This window comes from Phaethon lepturus, unplaced genomic scaffold (assembly GCF_000687285.1).
Source record: "Phaethon lepturus isolate BGI_N335 unplaced genomic scaffold, ASM68728v1 scaffold3268, whole genome shotgun sequence".
NCBI classification, from domain to species: domain Eukaryota; kingdom Metazoa; phylum Chordata; class Aves; order Phaethontiformes; family Phaethontidae; genus Phaethon; species Phaethon lepturus.
In genome coordinates, this window is record NW_010555384.1 from 44772 (window position 1) to 53265 (window position 8494).

Below are 8494 nucleotides of genomic sequence, written 5' to 3' on the forward strand. Positions count from 1 at the left end.
TTCATTGTTTTGAGATTAATTCTCTTTCATTGCTTTTAAACTTGCTGGAATAATTTTTATTTTGGTCAAAACAAATAACCACTCCCCACCACCCCCAAACCAAAGCAATTCTGTCCTTTGTTGACATTGTTCACTTTACTTGTTTGGCTTGGAGAGACTTCTACTAGTTGCTTTAAGTTCTTTTCTAGCTTGAAATATTGTTGAAGGAATGTTCAGAAATTTGCTTTGATGCTTAAGGCATTTTTTGATAGGGACCCACTTTGGTACAGAGTGAGTCTTTGCTGACAAGTCAGTGGGGCTCATTGGCAGAGCTTTAAACCAGACTTGAAGGCGAAAAGGGATAACATCAGGCTTGCCCTTGACAAGCTGTGGGGTGACACGCCAAGGTTAGAGGGATGGGGTGCTAGTGAGAGCCCTCAGCCTGTTGCTCTGAGATGTGCTGGCTACAATGCAGCACACTTGAAGTCTTAAGGAGATGAGCCAGGGGCTTCTGAGGTAATAGGAGCCTACAGGGAAACACCAGTGAAATATCTCAAAGGAACTAAGGAGTGTTCCTGTAAGAAGGTGACACGGCCAACAACCCAGCTGAAGTGCTTCTATACCATCGCATGTAGCATGGGCAACAAACAGGAGGAGTCGGAAGCCACTGTGCTGCTAGAAAGCTATGACCTGGTTACCATTACTGAAACTTGGTGGGATGAATCCCATGACTGGAGTGTGGCTATCGATGGCTACAGGCTGTGAGGAAGAAGGGGTGGAGGCGTTGCCCTCTACATCAAGAAATTAATCGAATGTGAAGAGCTGTCTCTGAAGAATAGCCACGAGCAGGTTCAAAGCTTATGGGTAAGAATCAAAGACTGGAGCAACAGAGGGAACCTTGTGGTTGGTATCTACTGTAGGCTGCTCGACCAAGGGGAGTCTGTGGGCGAAGTCTTCTTAGTCCAGCTACAGGAGGCATCGCAACTGCAGGCTCTTGTCCTCCTGGGGGAATTCAATCATCACGACATTTGTTGGAAAAGTAGCACAGCGAGCTATAGGCAATTCCTGAGGCTCCTGGAGTGCATGGAGGATAACTTCTTAAGCCAGGTAGTAGGCAGCCCTACCAGAGGGGATGTGATACTGGAGCTGTTGGTCACCAATGCAAGTGAGCCAATTGGTGACGTCAAGATTGGAGGCAGCCTGGGCTGCAGTGATCATGCTCCGGCGGAGTTTGCAGTTCTGAAGGATATGGGGCAGGCAGAGTGAAGTCAGGACCCTGAATTTTAGGAAGGCAAAATTCCATCTCTTCAGGGAGTTACTCAATAGGACCCCCTGGGAAACTGCCCTCAGGGACAAGGGAGCAGAACAGAGCTGACAGATCTTTAGGGATGCTTTGTATAGGGCACAAGAGCTCTTGATCCCCGGGTGTAAGAAATCAGGAAGGGAAGGCAAGAGACCAGCATGGCTGAGTCAAGACCTGCTTGTCAGACTGAAGGTCAAGAAGGAAGTGGAAGCAGGGAGAGGTAACCTGGGAAGAGTACAGGGACACTGCCTGGTTGGGTAGGGATGGGGTCAGGAAGGCCAAAGCGTGGCTGAAGCTGAACTTGGCAAGAGATACAAAAAATAAGGGCTTCTACAGATATGTTATCCAGAAACAGAAAGCCAAAGAAAGCGTATCCCCCTTGATGAACAAGACTGGCAAACTGCTAACAATGGACAAGAAGGCTGAGGTACTCAACAACTTCTTTGCCACAGCCTTCACTGGCAGTCTTGTCTTCCCACACCTCTTGAGTGGATGGACTGCGAGATGGGGACTGAAGGAGCAAAGTCCCTCCCACTGTAAGAGAAGATCAGGTTTCTGACCACCTGAGGAACCTGAATATGCAGAAATCTATGGGACCTGATGAGACGCATCCCAGAGTCCTAAAGGAATTGGCTGACGTAGTTACCAAGCCAGTCTCTATGGTATTTGAAAATTCATGGCAGTCAGATGAAGTCCCTGGGGACTGGAAAAAGGGAAACATTGCACACATTCTTAAAAAGGGTAGCAAGGAGGAACCTGGGGACTACCGACCTGTCAGCCTCATCTCTGCGTCTGGGAAGATCATGGAACAGATCCTCCTAGAAGCTGTGCTAAGGCATATGGAGGACAGGGAGGTGATTTGAGAGAGCCAGCATGGCTTCACCAAGGGCAAGTCCTGCCTGACCAACTTAGTGGCCTTCTATGATGGAGTGACCTCATCAGTGGACAAGGGAAGAGCTAGGGATGTCATCTGTCTGGACTTGTGTAAGGCCTTTGACACAGTCCTCCACAACATCTTTCTCTCGAAATTGGAGAGGTATGGATTTGATGGGTGGACTGTTGGGTGGATGAGCAATTGACTGGATGGGCGCTTCCAGATGGTAGTGGTCAATGGCTCAATGTCCAGATGGAGATCAGAGTGGTGTCCCTCAGGGGTCCATACTGGGACGAGGAGTGTTTAATATCTTCATCAATGACATAGTGGAATTGAGTGCACCCTCAGCAAGTTTGCAGACAACACCAACCTGAGTGATGCGGTTGACAAGTCTGAGGGATGGGATGCCATCCAGAGGAACCTGGACAAGCTCAGGAAGTGGGCCTGTGTGAACCTCGTGAGGTTCAAAAAGGCCAGGTGCAGGGTCCTGCACCTGGATCAGGGCAACCCCCAGTATCAGTACAGGTTGGGGGATGCAGGGATTGAGAGCAGCCCTGCCGAGAAGGACTTGGGGGTACTGGTGGGTGAGCAGCTGCACATGAGCCGGCAATCACAGAAACACTAGGTTGGAAAGGACCTTCAAGATCATCAAGTCCAACCATTAATCCAGCGCCACCATGTCCCCTAGACCATGTCCTGAAGCGCCACATCCACACGTTTCTTGAACACTTCCAGAGATGGCGACTCCACCACCTCCCTGGGCAGCCTGTTCCAATACCTGACCACCCTCTCAGTGAAGAAATTTTTCCTAATATCCAATCTAAACCTCCCCTGGCGCAACTTGAGGCCATTTCCTCTTGTCCTATCACTAGTTACTTGGGAGAATGTGTGCTTCCAGCCAAGAAGGCCAACTGTATCCTGGGCTGCATCAAAAGGTGGGTGGCCAGCAGGTCAAGGGAAGTGATTCTGCCCCTCTACTCCACTCTGGTGAGACCCCACCTGGAGTCCTGCACCCAGCTCTGGAGCCCTTAGCACAGGAAGAACATGGACCTGTTGCAGTGGGTCTAGAGAAGGGCCACAAAAACAATCATAGGATTGTTCCTGGAGATGAGGAGGCTCCAGGGAGACCTTACTGCAGCCTTCCGGTACTTAAATGGGGCTCATGAGAAAGATGGGGCCAATAGCAGGGCCCGTAGCGCTAGGTCAAGGGGTAATGGTTTTAAACTAGAAGAGGGTAGATTTAGATTTAGACTAGATATAAGGAAGACATTTTGTAAAATGAGGGTGATGAGAGACTGGAACAAGTTGCCCAGAGAGGTGGTAGATGCCCCATCCCTGGAAACATTCCAGTCAGGTTCGACTGGGCTCCGAGCAACATGATGTAGTTGAAGGTGTGTCTGCTTATTGCAGCAGGGTTGGACTAGATGGCCTTTGAAGGTCCCTTCGAACCCAAACTATTCTGTGATTCTATTCTATGATTCTGTGGGTCAGTATTTACTTCCAAAATACTGGGGTATTTTTCAAGCACGCACACACTGCCTTGGAAAACTCTGTGCCTGTGATACCCAGAAGGCAGTTTACCTACTAGACCTCCTTTATGTTCTGGTTTGACTTTTCCGTTTATGTTTTTTATCTGTGAATCATAATGCCATAATCCCACATTATGATAGCCGTTGCCAGATAGTGTTTTGCTTTTCCTTAGCTCCTCTCTGGGGACCCGAGTTTCGGTTTTCCAATTTCCTGTATATGCTATTTAGCAAAAGGAGAAAAAACCCCTTTGTGCTTCACAACAACACTTTCTTTGTAGAGCATTAATCACAGAATTGCAGAATTCTCATCTAAAACTGTTTGGCAAGAGAGTGCTCTGTTTAGTCAAGAGAAGGTAGAATAAAATCTCTCATTCCCCTGCCATCACACAGAACCGGGTCCAGTGATAGCCACCCTCCTTATTGGCTATGCCCACAAGTTTTCCAGAATGCATTCCCCTCTCTGGTTCTACTCTTGAAGCAGTACTTTGCGTCACATTGGACATTGATGGGTCTGGGGACTGATGAGACGATACACAGCTTTGCTGCCTTATTGCAGTTGGACTATGTTCATGCAAATGCACATGTCAGTACTCTTTCTTTTTTCAGGTTATACTGCAGTTTTATATATACTGCAGGTACCAAGTATACTTTCTAGCACCATGCAATCCTGAGTTGATGACTTGATGCTCTACACATTACTGGCCTGTTCCTACTGTGAGAATGACTTCTGCTAGTGTATTCTTGAAGGAGCTGTTGGAATTACTTCCTCTGACCTTCCCTTCCTGTGCCTGCTTCTCTGTCTAAAAGCATGTCAGAGAAGAGACCCCAGTCCTGGAAGCACTGAAGGGAGCATGTAACAGTCCAGCCAGGCTGCTCATAGGACTAAGTTTATGAACTTAAATGGGTATTTACCAGATAGGGGCTAGTTGATGCCCACTGCTCTGTGCAGTTACTTACTGCTCAGTGCAGAAGTAACGTGCGTGTGGATGGTTACACTGTCAGAAGCAATTGAACTGGTGAACCTCTGCCCATCAGCTGGGCCATAATGGCTGGTTGCCAGACATGCTCTCAGTGGCAAAGTAAAAATGAGGTAAGTTTCAAGTGTCTTTGTGGCTTTAAGTTTAATAGGGAGAGCAATGTGAATTAAGCTGTTCTATTTAGTGACCTTTTGGACAATTATTTTAACCTGGTTGGAGGCGGTAACTTCTTAAACCACAACTGTCACCTGTTATTGACAGAACTTGGAGACTAGAGACCGTGAGAGAGGTAGATGGGATAGAGGTGGCTGTGGTGGCAGGCAGGACAGCCTTTGGGAGTCTGTTGTGAACAGGGTCCCATCGTCTCGCCTCTGTATGTCAATCAGCTACAGCCTGAAAAGTTCCCTGCTGAAAATGTGATCAGTGTCTGAGGTAAACATCCAGAGGACATCTGCAGCTGAGTCAGTTATGTTTACTGTAACAGGGCATGGCTGGAGTCAAAGGATCACATGTGCATTGTGGTACTCCTGAGAACAAGTCTAACAGTTTTTTGATATCTCTATTCTGCTGGATAGAGCTCCTCGCTTCTTATTTTTATTTATGTCTTAGTTTCTCCCTGTTTCTCCTAATTTTCCTTCTTTTTGTAGCAATATCACTACTAGGTCCTGTAATTTCCTCTTTTGTTCTCTGAGAGCAGAGACCAAAGGAGAAGTTGGAAAGAGATGGAAACAATAAAAGCAGAAAGGAGAAGCATGCTGAGTAACAGCTTTTGTGGAGGGAAGGTAGTGTAGTATGTCCTGGTGGGCTGATGGTTGAAGGGTGGAAATTTTTCCATGATTAAGTAAACAGAACTAAGCCAGTCAAAGGAACAGAAATTTTCATTATGTTCTCTTTGACAGTTCATTTGATTATTTTTGAAATTCGTACTTCATAGAAACTTACAGCTCTGTTCAAGTGTTTGAGTACTTCTGAGCGGTTGCAAACCTAAATAGTACAGTCATAGTTCTGTTAATTACGCTACAACCTTGACAGAAGTGCTTTTTTAATGAACTGTGGTACAAGTTAATACCTATCAAGGAAATAATCACTTAATTTAATCTCTGTTCAGTTCAAGAACTAAACTAGCTCTGTCCTGTCACCTAATAAAAGAGTAATTTAATGACATTAATTGTTACTGGAATGGATTAGAATCATGAGTATGATTATGTTTGCATTGGTTAGAAAAAGGAGGAAAGCAACCTCAAAACTTAAGAGCTTTGGAATATAGGAAGCATCCTGTTATATAGGGGGGAAAAAAGGCATTATGAATTTAAAACATTGCTCATCACTTGTAAATTTTTTTTATATTATGTGGTAAAATATTTCAAGATCTTGATATCAAAACACACTTCCCCCTCATCTTCAGGAGGCAGAGGTGCTGACTCTGCTACGGTTGGGATCTGATGCTCCCCATATTACTAACTGCTTTTGCTTTGTGACAAAAACAATACAGACAGGAACTTCTGCCGTCATTTATCTTTGTGTTTCCACTCCTGCTAAGATACTTGCTTCCCAGTCGCTTTCCCCTTCTGATAATCTGTAGTCATGAGAAAAAGTATGAGGCAGTAGAGACTGGGGAGAAGTGGCTCTCAATCTGACAGCAGTGCTGCTGCACCCAGAGGTAGGGAACTGCTGGTCAGTGCCTTGGGAGAATCACATCCTTGTGGGGACAACAGCTTTTGTGGAGGTCCTGCAGGGGGGAAGCGTGTGCTTTTGCACAGGGGTAGGAAGAACCTCATCTCTGTGGGAGGCATGGGCTCATACAGGCACTGATGTTATTATGCACCCTTGATAATCCCATCAGACCTCCCTCCACCAGAGGAGGGTGTTCCTCTGTATGTCTGTGACAAAGCTGTAGCTGTGCTGTCCTACACAGGCATGTGTTAACTCTGGGTCTGCACAAGGGTGGATTTACTCTAGGGCTGTCTGTTGTATTGCATTCCTGTCTGCTGCCCTGCCCTGGAATAAATAACTGCCCTTCGTTGAAAGTTTTTCACAAAAACTCATCAAAATCACCTGGCAGTGACCATTTTTGACTGTCAGCTGGTGCTCCAACCCCATGGAGCAATGCTTTCTTTTCAGTTAGTGCTTGGACTTCAGAGCTGTGGGATGGCGGAATCTCCCCAGGTCCAAGAAGGAGGTCTGGTAGTAGGACTGAGCTGGGCTGCATATCTTGAAGTCTCAGAAGCCACGCTTCAGGTGATACACAGATGTGCCCATCAGTGGTTAGCTTGGAAGCACGTGGGTCCAAGAGGCAAGGTCCCCTTGCAGCAGTTGCTGAGCGCCTGGTGAGCACTGTTGTCTTTTCCCCAGCAGCACACCGGGCGCAAAGCAGCACGTGCTGCGCCTGGCTCAGGGCTGCGCGCCGCTGCCGGGGTCGGAGGGACAGAACCAGGGAAGGGCTGTGTTGTCCCTCTGTGAGCAGTTTCTCAGGTCTCTCTTCTAGCCTATGGCCAGTTTTCAGTCTGCTAGAAAGGAACCTCCTTTCTGCACATCCTCTGTTGCGTTTGGCTGACATTGGGTCAAAGGCTCAAAACTGCCACCCAGAGACGGCTGGCACCATCAGTCACCCTGCTTATGTGTTGTTGATAGGAGCCTGACTTCAGAAATCTGGCCTGAAAAGGCTGAATGAGGAAAACCTCAGTATTGCAATCAATCAGATTATTGTGCGATGAAATAAAGAAAACATTTACTCTTCCTATGGCAGTACTGGGTCGATCACTGTGGTTATCCTGTTTTAAAAACCACAAGTCACTGAAGGAGAAACAGTCAGCATTTATTGTCTCAGAAGTTGCTGGAACCAAGAGTTGCAAATTTTAAGAATGCTTTTCCATTCAGAAGTGTTTTATGAAGTGTGCTGCTGTTGTGAGCCAGTTAAGAGCAGGCTTTTATCTGAAATCTATCCAGTGAAGTGCGTGCAGTGTAGAGAGGTATGAAAGAAAGAAATTATATTAAATGTATATCCTGAAATATTATTTTTTCTTTTTTCCTATAGATAATATTAAAAATACTAGAACACAGTAGTTCTTAAGGAGATAAAATTTTGTTGTGGGGTGCTTTTATTTAGTACTGCTCTATAGCTTTTTCCTTTATGACACGTGCAGCTCTTTATATAATTTTTTTTAAGAGAAGATTTTGCCTTTGGAGGACAGTGTTTGTACCAGAGACAAGTCCTGGCTTTATTCAAACTCTGTGAAGATTAATGCGAGCTGCTAGATTTTTCTGCCTGTATTGGATTAGCCAGGTGCTGTGATGAACAGATGTAGAAGGCTTTATTCAGGACTGGCTAACCAATGTCTGGCCACCTCCTCTAGTGAGATTTTAGATTTAAGGAGATTAGGCAAATGCTCTAAAAATGCCACTGCTCTGGTTTCTTGGAATTTTTTAGCATGAGGGAATTTGTGAATAGTGAATAGATAAAACAGCTCCAGTGAGTTACTTCCTTTGGAGTTCTGCTGTTTAAAAGAAAACAAAACCTGGAGCTAGAGGGAAGTAGCAAGAGTTGTGGATGTTTCTGCTCAGGCACCTACTATGTGTTAACTTCTTAACTAAAGAATATATTTAGTTCAATTGAAAAGAAATGTTAGATGCAATCGACATCTGTTACAGTGACTTTGTTACATATCTATGCTTCTTTGGGGAGGTTCAGTAAAGGAGAAAGAGAAATTAACTGGAAAAGGACTTACCTTTCCTTCTTTTTAGCACTTTTTTAAGAGGATGATGCAGGCAATGTCAGAACTGATATTCCCCCCCCCCCCCCCCCCCAAACATCTAGCGTGGAGGCAAAAAAAGA

At 45.7% G+C, this 8494-nt stretch overlaps 1 protein-coding gene across 1 annotated transcript in view; it reads left to right on the forward strand.

Annotated features, from left to right (window-relative positions):
- PQLC1 (PQ loop repeat containing 1) overlaps positions 1-8494 on the forward strand; it is a 66995-nt gene that overhangs the window by 44770 nt on the left and 13731 nt on the right. The window lies entirely within an intron of this gene.